The sequence below is a fragment of the Panthera pardus genome, unplaced genomic scaffold (assembly GCF_024362965.1).
Source record: "Panthera pardus isolate Hobbes unplaced genomic scaffold, ASM2436296v1 HiC_scaffold_13, whole genome shotgun sequence".
Lineage (NCBI taxonomy): Eukaryota > Metazoa > Chordata > Mammalia > Carnivora > Felidae > Panthera > Panthera pardus.
In genome coordinates, this window is record NW_026526688.1 from 116,947,154 (window position 1) to 116,962,606 (window position 15,453).

A 15,453-nucleotide genomic window follows, 5' to 3' on the forward strand; every position below is an offset into this window, starting at 1 on the left:
CTTGAGTCCTGGGCAGAAGCAGTGCTGGATATTAAGACAATTATGAAAGCTCAAGATAGAATAGAAATGAATAAAAGTTGGTGGCTCACATATCTAATTATGTCAAATCTGTGATTAAAAAAAAAAAAAAAGCTCCTATCAGTAAAGCACATTCCAAAGCTCTCCTCCATTTGTCAGTTTAAGTGCTCCGAATAAAAGAGGAATATATCTCTACTGTGGCTTCAGGACCCCTAGAAAATTATGGCTTCTAGTTGGCACCAAAAGTGCAATTTCTTGAACCAGGGTATTTATTTGTTTATTTATTTGTTTTTGGTGTGGAGTGGAGGTTAGGGTAAGTTGTTTTTTTTTTCCTCCAAAATAAAAGTCCCCACATACCTGATATATAAAATAGATATAAGAATAGAATGGGTCTCTAAAGTAAGCTAAACTTTTATTATTATTTTTTAATTGGTGGAAAAGATTACATCATGGCACAATCCTAGAAGAACATTCTCAGACCTCTATGGCTTTTGTTCAACACTGTTACACATTGAGTAAGTTCAATTTGGATGGTTTGAAGATATCGAATCTTTTAGCTCAGATTTAAGAACACCTGCTTGAGAAAAATTACAAGAGCTTTTAATATTTGCCACAGAAAGTTAATATCTTACCTTTTCTATTTATTACATTGTATTCAAAAGAATGAGAAAATTTATCATGTAAGTAGATAATTGAATAAAAGAGAGTCAAAACATAAATGGGGGAGGGTATTCGATGGCAAAGATGCTATGGAAATGTATTACTAACTAACATTTATTGAGCACTTACTATGTGCAAGGCACTCTGAGTGCTTCTCGTGGATCATCGCACTTAACCCTCACAAGAACCTAGTGAGAGGAGTACGACTCTTGTTTTCCAGAGAGGGATACTTAGGTCAGGAAGATTATGGCACTTCCCAACATTACAAATAGCAAGTGATAGAGTCAGAATTCAAAGCCAGGTATAAGATTCTAACCATTACGTTACACGCACACAATGTTATTGAAGAAACCACTTATCCTTTTAAGGAAATTACATTTTAATTGTTTTGGCCTAATCAACTTCTCATAATTAGGGCACCTCCCTTACCATCTGTGTGACAGTGGCAGATAGTCAATAGTGAAGAAATGCAGTTATTACTATGATTTTCAACAAATAAATAAGTCATGTCCTCACTGATTACATATTTCTCATCTGCGAAAGAAAAGAAAAACTTTGAAAATGCTGGAACTTTACTTTTAAAATCAAAACAGATACTATTACTAACAAAGATGAATTCTAATAGCCTATTTCTAAGCAACACTATTGACAGAGCAAAGGTCACCTTGATTGCTAAATGCCAGTCTATATTTGGCTGCTAACCCATGGTACACAAGATTATGGCACAGAAAACAATTGTCCTTAAATAATAATGCAATCTCGATTCTCCATCACAGAAATCTCTTAAAGTTATATCTTAAAGTTCATACAAAGGTAAACATGTTTCATTCAAGATATGTGCTATGTTTTAAAAAGCTGTTTACTCAAATTTGAAGGCAGCAAAATATTTGAAATTTTGATTTCGAGCAGAAGTATCTGAATTTGTATAACATTTTCACTTATTTCTTGAAAATGTTTATCCAACAGAATAAAATCCAATGGCATGGTCCTCCTTTATGAGACAAGCAATTGTTCCTTGTACTTAGCTTCAACCTTTAATTTAGAAAACAAAAGTTGGAGTTGAAATATTGTAAGTTCATTAAACTATTAATGGATATGTTTATTCCCCAAACTCTACTACTGAATATTACTGTGATTTTTGTGTGATTATAAAATGAGACACTTTCATTATAGACAGTATTGGAAATATGAGAAGAGATAATAATATGATAGGGAAAGATAGGATTCAGTAGGCAGAAAGCGAGAGGTTAGGACTTCAAGGTTCCTGGGTAGGGAAACACGCGTAGTTTAAAACATTTTTTCTGGGAAGGTCTGACCTCCGGCAAACTCCCTCAGGCATAAAGTTCCTCTTGAAAATGTGACAGTCACCACCTACGTCCCCTCCAATTTCCCTCAGGAATTTGACAAACAAGAGACCTGACTAAAAATAAGCAGACCATAAAAGGTATGACCCACAAGGAAAGGTATGGCCATAGACCACGCCTCAAAAAGGGAAACGAGCCAATCAAAAAGGAATGACTAGGCATTTAGTGTCACCTACCCAATAAGGGTAGAACCTGAGAAGAAACAAGGGAGAAAGAAGTGTGTGTGTGTGTGTGTGTGTGTGTGTGTGTGTGTGTGTGTGTCCAAAACCTTATAAAACAAAGTCCCTTGCCTATAGTTGCAGGCATTCACTTTCAAAAGCCCCTCTCCTTTCCCTAAAGAGAGCTTTCATAATATTCTTCCTTTCTAATCTTATACTCTAATAAACTTTGCCTGCAGCTCATTTTATTGTGAGCCCATCTCTCTTATTTTTCGAAGCGGCAAAACAATGAACCCCAGGTATTGAGGTAAAGAATCCTGCAATAATAACATTAAAATTATCTATAATTCCAAAACCTAGCAAGAATACTGTTGTTGTTGTTGTTGTTTTTTTACAGATAGTATATCCTTGTGATGGTTTCTCTAATTTTATGTCTCTCTATATACATTTCTATACAAATATGAGACCATACTTTGCAGATTTTTGTAACTATCTCAATTAAGAATATGTAATGGGCATATCTCTGTATCAGATATTAATGTGTATAATTTCTATAACTAGTTGTCTCAAGTTAGAATTTAAATATTCCCATTTTTTCCTTCATTATAAATAATACGACGTTAAATATCCCTGCACATAAACCTTTGTGTGCATGCTCTTCTTTCACCTTTCCATAGACTAATCTTTCTGAAAATTAAAATGTGGCTTGAGAAACACTAATCTGTTAACCCAGCGATATTTTATAAATTGCTCATAGTTATAAAGCATCCTTCCTCTCGGCATTTTGAGCAGTTTTGTATACATTAAAATTTACTTCCTGCTGTTTGATGGGTCAGTTTTTAAAAATGACAGACATGAAAGAAACGGGCAGAAAAGAGTTTGAGTGAGAAGACAGAGAAACAAAAACATGGGAAAAATCTTTTTGCACATTATTCTTTCACTCTTGCTATTTCCTTGCCCCTTCCTTGTCTATCTGAATAAACCTTATTCAACCTTCTAAATTTATACTCAGCTGTAAGATCGCCTCCCTAGGGAGCTTTCCATCATCTCCTCAGGTGTTTGTAGTGGTTCTATGTGTGTACTCTCAGTCACTTTTTACAGAGCCTGGTTCTTTCCTTCACGTATATGTGTTTGACATCAGTGTGACAATGTTTTGTAGCTCTGACTTGTCCTCTAGAAGGGACTCAAAGGCAACGTCTGTTCATCTTTATCTCTGGTGACTAAAAGAGAACTAGCATATAAAAAAGATTCTCAGAATGTCTACAGAAAGAATGAGGAAGTGAATGGCAAAGTCTACCGTTTTCAAAAAGAGGTTATATTTACTGCTCTGATAATTAGGGACAAGGGGAAAAGGGTTAGGAGAATTTATTGCCGGGACTCCTGGAATGTTTTTGTTTTGTTTTTTTGTGGTTTTGTTTGTTTGTTTGTTTGTTTTTTGCCTGAAGAGAAAGAACTGTCAAGACGAAGAAGGAGGGGGAGGAGGAAGAAGAAAAAGAAGAAGTTCTATCTATGTCCATAGTCATAAAAGCAGACTGCGATGGCTCTCACTGTGTCCCGGGAATTGATACACAATCTGCTGAACTAAATAGACAATACAAACTTCAACAATACAAACACAAATCATCATAGAACATTTTTGAAGGTTTTAAACCTAGGTAAAAACTTGTCAATCTGGTTCCTTTGAACAAATTTGTTTCCTCCTTTTCCTTTCAGAAACAAAACAAAGACCAGAAAATATTAGCAGCCTAGAGCTACCACATATTTGGCTTTGTGTGCCTGCCAAACTCAAGCTTTAGAATGTTCCCTTGATTGTAGAAAACAATGCATTGTATGGAAGTATAGACACTAGTATTAAGAGACTCGTCAATGCTTTCTTATGGAAATACATGTTTGATGGGTTTGTGTTTGTAGAGGAGATATATTAATAAAGCTTTATTAATTAAATTTATAATTTATAATTAAATAGTTTACATTTATAATTAAAGCTTTATTAATGCTAGTATACCTTTCCCTAATACTTTTTAAAGATTTTGTTCTTTGTTCTTATAGATGATTTATCAGATTTTATCAGAAACAAAGGGTCAGTTCATATTGTCCCTTCAGTCACCAAAATATCTCTCCATACTTGCCATGGAAGTTCTAGAAAAGTATGACTTGAAATCAGTATATTTTCTTCTCAGAAATTAGTAATGTTTCCTCTCAGAATGTTAAGCTGAAGGGACACTGGGGATTCAATGGAGGAAACAAGCCTCCCTTTCTCTTCTTCAAATCCAAAACACACACATCCTAGAGAGATAAAAATCTCTTGAAAATACACAGATACATCATGCAATCTTAAAATGCTATAAACAGAGAAGGCATGAAAGGGGAAGATTTAAATACAGGATGATTTTTTTACACCGTGTTATCCCATCTTTTGCTTTATGTTTAATTCATGTCTGTACTTTTTGAATTTGTTATGGGGAATATCTACTACATTTGTAATAAAAACAAAGACCCAAGGATATAAAAATAAAATAAAATACAACTAATAAACTGGAAGAAAATTAATCACAAATGTGAAAATGAAATAAGATCTTTAATAATATCTTAATGGAAAGAATTCAAGCAAATTGACAAGGACACCAACACCTTGGTAATAAAATCTGGGCAAAGGTCACAAACACACAGAATTCACAGAAAAGGAAATGCAAATATGCAAATGGTCATTCTGATACAACTATGCTCCTTTTATCTTCCCAAGGGACAACAGAGTAATTTTTCTAAAACAGAATCATATTTACTTCACTGATCAAAACATTTTTATCTCCATTTCCTTTGATATTAAGTACTTCCTACTTTTTTTTTTTTTAAGAGGAAGGAAGTTATACTATGACAAGTTGGGAGAATGTTAATTAGAAAGCAGGAGGATTAGACATCATTTTCAGAAGACTGAAGTGACTTAAGCCAGATTTTAGGGGCTCAAGGAGAAAATTGTGAGAAACAGCTGCAGGATAAAACATAGACCACACGTTCAAGAAGCCTGTCAATCAGCCTATCAACCGAAGATCATGAAATGGGACAATAGCTAGGAGGAGGAATGGTTATTAACCTATCCATGCTTCTAATAGATAGTATTGATCTTGTTTGAACCACTTGCCTTTCACTTAGACTGTTTTTCTGTTTTTTTGGAGAGGGCATCAGTGTAATTCACACCCATGGAAAATTTTAAAAATATAGACAAGAGTAAGGAAACAGGAAAAAAAGACACCACTTAGGATCCCACCACCCAGAAACAATAGTGATATTTTAGAGAACTCTCACCTCATACCTATATTTTTTTATATGTATGAGATGTCATTTTTCTCTAGAAAACCTCAACAAATTCAAGAAGATCGAAATCATACCATGCACCTTTTCTGGCTACAGCACTGTGAAACTAGAAGTCAACTACAAGAAAAAAATCCAGAAAGACCACAAATACATGGAGGTTAAATAACATGCTACTAAACAATGAATGGATCAACTAGGAAATAAAGGAAGAAATAACAAAGTACATGGAAACAAAGTAAAATAAAAACACAACAGACAAAAACATTTGGGATGCAGCAAACCAAAACCAAAACCAAAACCAAAAACAGTTCTAAGAGGGAAATTTATAACAGCACAGCCCTATCTCAAGAAGCAAGAAAAATATCATATAAACAACTTAATCTTACACCTCAAGTAGCTAGAAAAGGAAGAAAAAACAAAAACCTAAAATCAGCAAAAGGAAGAAAATAATAAATATTAGAGCAGAAATAAATGATACAGAAACAAAACAAAACAAAACAAAACAAAACAAAACAATAGAACAAATCAGTGAAACCAGGATCTGGTCCTTGGTAAAAAATCAGTAAAATTGATTTTATCAATTTATCAAGAAGAAAAGAGAAACAACCCAAACAAATAAAATCCCAAATGAGAGAGGAGAAATAAAACCAACATTACAGATATACAAACAATTGTAAGAGAATATAATAAAAAACTATATGCCAACAAATTGGACAATCTAGAAGAAAAGAATAAATTCCTAGAAATATATAACATACCAAAACTGAAATAGTAAGAAATAGAAAATTTGAACAGACTGATTACCAGCAAGGAAATTGAACTAGTAATCAAAAAACTCCCAACAAACAAGAGTCCAGGACCAGACGACTTCACAGGCAAATTCTACCAAACATTTAAAGAAGAGTTAATACCTATTCTTCTGAAACTATCCCAAGAAATAGAAAAGGAAGGAAAATTTCCAAATTCATTCTGTGAGGCCAGTATTATCCTGATACCAAAACTGGATGAAGACGCCACTGAAAAAAGAACTGTAGGCCAATATCCCTAATGAACATAGATTCAAAAATCCTCAATAAAATACTAGCAAACTGAATTTAACAATACATTTAAAAAATTACTCACCACGGTCGAGTGGAATTTATTCCAGGGCAGCAAGTGTGGTTCAATACCTGCAAATCAGTCAATGTGATATATCACGTTAATAAAAGAAAGGATAAGAACCATATGATCATTTCAGTAGATGCAGAAAAAGCATTTGACAAAGTACAACATCCATCCATGATAAAAATCCTCAACAAAGTAGATTTAGAGGGAACATACCTCAACATAATAAATTCCTCAATGGGGAAAAACTGAGACATTTCCCCCTAAGATCAGGAGACAAGGATGTCCACTTTTACCACTCTTATTCAACATGGTACTGGAAGCCCTAGTCACAGCAATCAGACAACAAAAAGAAAGAAAAGGCATACAGATCCATAAGGAAGGGAACCTGGGTGGCTCAGTCAGTTGAGCTTCCAACTCTTGATCTCAGTTCAGGTCTTAATGCCACAGTCGTGAGTTTAAGCCCCACATGTGTTCTGCATTGGGCATGAAGGCTACTTAAAAACAAAAACGAAGACAAATTGGTAAGGAAGAGGTAAAACTTTCACTATTTGCAGAAGACATGATACTAAATACAGAAAACCCAAAAGACTCTACCAGAAAGCTTCAAGGACTAATAAAGGAATTCAGTAAGTCACAGGATACAAAATCAACATACAGAAATCTGTTGCATTTCTATGCATCAATAATGAAGTCACAGAAAGAGAAATTAAGAAAACAATCCCATTTACAGTTGCACCAAAAATAATAAGCTCCTAGGAATAAACCTAATCAAAGAGGTGAAAAAAACTATGCTTCGAAAACTATAAAACACTCATGAAAGGAATTGAAGAAGACACAAAGAAATGGACAAACATTCCATGCTCATGGATTGGTATTACAGATATTGTTAAAATGGCTATACTGCCCAAAGCAATCAACACATTTATTGCAATCCCTATCAAAATACCAACAGCATTTTTTCACAGAAGTAGAACAACAAATTCTAAACTTTGTATGGAACCACAAAAGACCCCAAATAACCAAAGCAATCTTGAGAAATAAAAGCAAAGCTGGAGGCATTATGATCGCAGACTTTGAATTATATTACAAAGCTGTAATAATCAAAACAGCATGATACTGGCACAAATATAGACACATAGCTCAGTAGAACAGAATAGAAAACCCAGAAATGATCCCACAGCTATATAGTCAATTAATTTTCAACAGAGCAGGAAAGAATATCCAATGGAAACAAGGCAATCTCTTCAACAAATTGTGTTGGGAAAACTGGACAGGAATAGGCAAAAGAAATACCAGACCACATAAAAAAATAAATTAAAAATTGATTAAAGACCTAAATGTGAGACCTGAAACCTTAAAAGTCCTAGAAAAGAGCACAGGCAGAAATGTCTCTGATATCGGCTAGCAACTTTTTTCTAGATATGTCTCCTGAGGCAAGGGAAACAAAAACAAAAATAAACTATTGAGACTGTATCAAAATAAAAAGTTGTATAGCAAAAACAAAACAAAACAAAAACAAAAAAAATCAACAAAACTAATGGAATGGGAGAAGATGTTTGCAAATGACATATTCAATAAAGGGCTAGTAGTCAAAATTTATAAAGAACTTATAAAACTCATCACCCAAAAAATAAATAATCCAATTAAAAATGGGCAGAAGACACGAATGGACATTTCTGCAAAGAAGACATCCTAATGGCCAAAAAACATGTGAAAAGATATTCATCATCATTGACATTCAGGGAAATGCAAATCAAAATTGCAATGCTGTATCACCTCCCGCATCTGTCAGAATGGCTAAAATAAAAAATACAAAAAACAACAGGTGTTGGCAAGGATATGGAGAAAAAGGAACCCAAATGCGCTGTTGGAGGGAATGCAAACCGGTTCAGCCATTATGGAAGACAGTATGGAGGTTACTCAAAAAAGTTAAAAAATGGAACTACCCTATGATCCAACAATCACACTACTAGGTATTTACTTAAAGAATACAAAAACACTAATTCAAAGGGATACATACATCCTTATGTTTATAGCAGCATTATTTACAATAGCCAAATATGAAAGCAGTCCATGTATCCATCAATTGATGAATGGATAAAGAAAATGTGAGATATATGTAATGGAATATTACTCATCCATAAAAAAGAACAAAGTCTTGCTATTTGCAATGACATGGATGGATCTAGAGAGCATAATGCTAAGCAAAATAAATCAGAGAAAGGTAAGTACCACATGATTTCACTCATATGTGGAATTTAAGAAACAAAACAAATGAGCAAAGGGAAAAAAAGAGAGACAGACAAACCAAGAAACAGACTCTTAACTATGGAGAACAAATTGATGGTTACTAGAGGGGAAGTGGGGGGGGGGGGGGGGAATGGGTGAAACAGGTGATGGGGATTAAGGAGTGCACTTGTTACAATGAGTGCCAGGTGATGTCTGGAAGTGTTGAATAGCTATATTGTATACCCGAAACTAATATAACAGTGTATGTTAACTAACTAGAATTAAAATAAAAAACCTTAAAAACCTTAAAAAAATGTAAGGGTAATTACTATAAGAATATCATTGAATATATATATATATATATATATATATATATATATATATATATATATTTGAGCCAATAAAGGGGAAAAGATTTAAAAGCTTTGATAATATAGCAGAAGGCAAGGGAAATTTTTTTAATGAAACAAAGAATAAATATACTAAAGAGAAGAATAAAATAAATGGATAAAATTCCAAATATTTCAGTACTCAAAGGGTATTAAAATAGAAATTTGTTTATTAAGGATGGAGATTATTACCTAGTTACTAGAAAAAAAAATTGCTACAAGCTCCCTAGAAGATACATACTTGAGGGAAAAAAACAAAAACAAAGGATGGTTGATTATAGAGGAATGGAAAATATATAATCAGCCAAATTCTAATCAAAAGAAAGGTGATGGACCTCTGTTTTTTGGCATTATTTTTAGTTTAGATAACCCACAAAAAGTTCTGATACAAAATATCTGAAAATCCTAGACAAAGTGCTATAAACATCATTTAAAATATATAGCTCAGGTTACAAGAAAATAAGAGAAATACTCAGGAGCTTAAAAAAAAAAAAGAATAAGAAATAAAAAGCTACATGGTAAAATATATGTCTGTCCCTGGACAAGTCGCCAATCTCCGTAACCAATAACCAAAGAACTTGGGTTTTAGTCAAGTAAACGGGTTAAATTCTGTAAAGAAGGAGAGCTGGCATGCAGATTTGAAGCCCAGTCGTCCACCCCACCATCTTACACAGAGCTAAGAAACTAGAAGAGCCACACCCATGGGCACAGGGAGACACCAAAAGCCTGATCTGTGTTGGCCTGGACTCTGGAGTTTCAAAGTCTCTTTCGAGAAACTGAAATCCCAGCCTCCCCTTAAGCAAAGCTGGGGTTAAAATGTGCTGCCAAACTGAGAAATTAATTTAAACCAGGGGTGCCTGGGTGGTTCAGTCAGTTGAGTGCCTGCCTCAGCTCAGGTCATGATCTTGCATTCATGAGTTCGAGCCCCGTGTCAGGCTCTGTGCTGACAGCTCAGAGCCTGGAGCCTGCTTCGGATTCTGTGTCTCCCTCTTTCTCTCTCTGCTCCTCCCCCACTTGCACTCACTGTCTGTCTCTTGCTCTCTCTCTCTGTGTGTCTCTGTCTCTCAAAAATAAAATAAACATTAAAACAAACAAACATAAACTGGATCCAGGTGGCAATACCCTCAAATGGCCAAACAGGAGCAAATGTAAGACATCTCTGGGAGTTCATGATACCAGTACTCTCCACACAAGACTGCCACAGAGATGCCCTAATTAAAATGAGGTCCGTCTTTTCACTGCTTTCCAGTTCAAGTCTCTTTAGTAGCCAGAACCCAGCAATCCCTCAACCCCACCACGATCTCTGATCCATTGATCCTATCAGCTTTTATCACAATCCCTCATCCCTTGGTTATTCCAGTCACTCCTCTTCTTACCCAGCTTGAGTCCTATAGGCAGGCATTGCAATTACGTGTATACTGTAGACTCCACGGTTTCCTTCTACCTTTATGGTATTTGCTGGGCAGAACAGTGACCCTATTAGATCCACTTGTCTTCTCTACATCTGCACACTGCAGCTGAACATGGCTGAGAACAACACTGAAACACTGACTGGTCTCACTTTAAGTTCATGATCTAGAACCTGAAGTGGCCCTTAGTACTGCCAAGGAATCAAACTACACATCCTCGCCCATTCTCCATTCTTTCTCTCTCCTACACTAATGTAGGAGTGTAGGAGACCTTCTCTCTTCTAAAACCCTTCTTTCCTCTCCTCTCAGAAGATGACCTTGCTTCCTATTTCTCTGAAAGAGTTGAAGCAGTCAGAGAAACATTTCCACAAACTTTCATCATCATATCTATTCACACTTGCCACATTAGCAGCCTGCCTTCTTCTCTATGCAGAAGAAAGTTCTGTGCCTTGATCCCAGACAAACCCTTTGAATTATGCACTAGACACCATCTCCTTCTGATTAGCTGAAGGCATCACTTCAGTAATCTTTCCTTTCCTCTCCTACACATTAATTTTTCTCTCTTCAGAGCCAGTTTGAGTAGCAAATATGCTGCTATCACTCCCATCTGAAAACACACATGCATACACACATGAAAAGATCTCTTGACCCCACTTACCCCCTCCAGATCCTGACCCATTATTCTGAACTTTTGCAATTAAACTCCTAGAAAAAAGTTGCCTACACTCACTGACTCCAATTCCCCTCTCAATCAGGCTTTCGCTCCATCTTTTCCACCCTTACAACTCTTGTGGTTACTTGTGATCTCCCTATAACTAAATCCAAGAGTCAATTTTCAATTCTTATCCTACATTTCATAACTACAACATTTGATGTGGCCATTCTCACCTCCTGGAAACATTGTCCACTTGACTCCAGGATTTCACTGCCTCTTGATTCCTCTCTTGTACCGCATGCTCTCTCTCTCTCTCTCTTTCTCAAAATGAATACCTAAACTTAAACTTTTTAAGGAGTAGAAAAAGAAAAAAAATTACCTTGGTTACAAAAGCTGTCTGGTTACAAAAAACTATCCAAAGACATTTCCAGAGAAAAAGATGATACAGCAATCTCAGTTACAAATGTAAATGCAAAATTCCTAAACTATTAGGAAATAAATGTCACTGGTTTTAACTAATACATGATAATACATCATGGCCAAGCAGAGATTTCTGAGGGATGAAATGATATCTAAACATCAGCGTTTATCCATATATCCCACCTCAATGATACATGGAAAGGAGAAAAGACAAAACAATCATTTTAATAAATGTAGGAAGATTATTTGTTGGACTAAATTGGATACTCGCTTATGTTAAACTAGAACTGGGAGAGAACTTCTTTCGTTTGCTAAAAAGGTGTTTACCAAGAAACCACAAACACTGTGATTAATGGTGAAACTTTATAAGCATTTTTTAAAAACCAAAATGACAGAAAAATTATCCAAAACTCAGAAATAGGCAAAAGAGAATAGTAGATGTTCTTCCAGTGCAGTACTGGGTTCATACCTTTGGTTGATTTTTCTATTGGCTGTGCTATTCTACTGTGCTATTTTATAGTCATGTAGATACACAGATTAATTTGTAGATATTTGTCAAGTACAGATGAAAGTAATTTCTATGTAGCAAAAATTATAACCCCAAAGTATGGTTTATTGCTCTGTAGGAAGTTAACTAGTTTTAGATCTAACCCAGCATTCTTATCCTAAAATTCCTTTATTAAATTTTCCATAAGTAACTTAACTCTAAATATATTCTTTAATTTTAATATACTCCTCATTCATTAATGAGTTGGATAAAATCCTTGGCATGTATCCATTTTACATTTGCATGAGAGCCAGATTTACTCTTGTGACAAGTGCACTTTAACAAAAACAAGTCAAGGATAGCTGTTATCACTGCTTCTATTCACCATATATTAGAAGATGTAAATAAATAACTAGGAAAATAAATAATATGTCTAAGTGTCAGGACAAAAGAGCAAAAAAATTGTGATTTTCAGGTGGTATGGTTGTCTAAAAAATTTAAATTAACTTAATTTGCTGAATACAAAACTGATATAGAAAAAATTAATACTCTTATCATACATTTAGCAATAATGGTTATAAAAGGTAACTTGGAAAGACACAACTTACAAAAGCAACGACAACCAAATGGATATGATCAGCAAGTCACTGAAGTAATAGAAAATGTATTTATTATTAAATATATAAAAAGATGGTTATGTCAGTAGTAATCTGCACAACTATGTTGAAATGAAATGAAGAATCTTTTCACCTTCATCAGATTAGCAAAAATGTAAATATTCTAATAATTCCAAATGTTAACAGTGATGTGGATTCTTTACTCTTTTAGATTGTTGGTGGAAGTATTACTTTGGGAAGCAATTTTATAATCCATAAAAATTAGAAAATTTGCAGTCATTTTGGAGAGAAGAGAGTTTGGCAATATCCAGTACATTTGAAAATATACCTCCCCTGTATCTACCCAAGTTCTTATTTAGGCCTCTCATGAAAGAAGACCTCTCACAGGAGGCATTGTCAGATGTTTATTGAAGTATTACTGAATAGCGAAAACTAGAACCAATGCAAATATCCACCAACAGATGACTGCATGAATAAGAGGTTGTATCTTTCCATGACCAAAACCTACGCAGGAGTTAGGATGAATGAATACTGATAAACGTCAAGAACACACATGTTGCATGTCAAAACGAGGCTGTCAAATGTTAAATACAGTATAATTATTTTTGCATACATTTCTAAAACCATACAAAACAATACTATTTTAAAAATTTGGCCTGCCTATTTGGTAGATAATGATAATATTTGTTTCTCAATAAAAAGAGAGGAAATTGGAGATTATGGGGAATATGCAATATAAATTGTTTATTACAGGTGGCATATATGTGGATCTGGGTATTTTGGTTTTTTTTTATTTTAAAAAAGAATAAGTGAATGAAGGAAAACAGTGCATAATACGTTGATGTTAAGAAATCAGATAATGTAAGGTCTGTTGATAGCATAATTTCTTCTCATACTTTGAGCAAATATCTGAAGTGTCTAGACTTCCTTGGCATTAGACTGGGTAGGTATAGACAGGTATACAATATAGATCAAATTCTTGCTTGAAATTTAAAAAAGATACAGGCAAGTATAAATTGATAATCACACCACCACAAGAAAAGTGTCACTATAGACAGGTGTGTAGTATTTATGCAAGTATCTAAGAGGACCACTGTTGATTAGGATACCTTAGGGCGTAAGTAACAGAAACTTGCTTAAATAATTGCAGGGATGTATTAATTCAAGCAACTGGTAAGTTTAAAGAGAGATCAGGATAGGATTGATTCAGCAGCTAAAAAACATCACCCAATGGTAAATTTCTCTTCTTCAATTCTGCAATCCCTGGGGGTCAGCTCAATTTCATTCTTCTGTTGGCTCCCCCTGTGGTGTCGAACGGTTACTAAACACTCAAAGTTTAATGTTTCCCTTGTTCATGAACAAGGAGACACAGAAACCTTTTTGTAAGAAATGAGGAAGTTTCTTTCTTTAGAAGCCTCCAGCAGATCTCTTTTTCTGAAGGCCTTTGTACTGCTGGACAAAGTGGAGGCTCTTTATTAAGATCTCTTCAACAGACACACTGCAGGATATCAAAAAGCCCAATCTTTATAAAGAACAAAATACTTTTTATAAATATTAGCAAATATATGATAATTTATTTACTTGTTTTCTAAATTTGCACCTTTTTTTCTGGAAGTATTGTCTTGAGTTCGCAGATGTAGCTTTTAAATATTTCTCATTTTGAAAGTTATAATCACAAATTATATATTTTGTTATTATATTACTTGGAAATTTATAGTTATATAGAAATTAAATATGTAAGCAAGAATATTTTTATCATAAATATAAAATCATAATTAAATGAAGGATGAGAGAATAAAGTACTAGGGGGATATATGGTTAAATCATTTTATAACTTGATAAAATTATACCTAAGTCTGAAATAAAAATCAGAAACTGTGAAAAAGATAAATTTAAGTCCATAGAAATTGAAATATCTGTACAGTTAGCCCTTGAACAACATGAGGATTGGGAGCACTGGCCAGTTGAAAATACACATATAACTTTTAACTCCCCAAAAACTTAACTACTAATAGCCTACTGTTGACCAGAAGTCTTACTGATAACATAAACAGTCAACTAACACATATTTTCTATGTTATATAATTATATACTGTATTCTTACAATAAGGTGAGCTAGAGAAAAGAAAATATTAAGTCATAAGGAAGAGAAAATGCATTTACATTACCACGCTGTATTTGTTGAAAAAATCCACATATATGTGGACTCATGCAGTTCAAACCCATGTTGCCCAATGGTCAACTGTACATAAAAAATACTATGAAAAAGGTAAATATGGAAACAATGAACTTGGAATTAATATTTACTATATATATAATTGACAGGTTAATTGCCATATATTACAAGAAGTACTACAAATCAATATCAAATAACTAAATGGAATAAGAAAAATGCAAAAGTCATAAAACATAATCCACCGAAAAAAGTGTAAATAACCAGAAACATATGAAAAAAAGATGTTCCACCTGACCCAAAAGAGAGAAATACAAATCAAACAATGAGATATTTGTCTTGGAAAAGATTTAAATGAGTGATGATGCCAGTGATGGAAACAGACCATTTTAGAAGGTGGAAGTGTAAGTTAACACACTCTACTGAGAACAGTTGGAAATATCTATTTAAAGAAA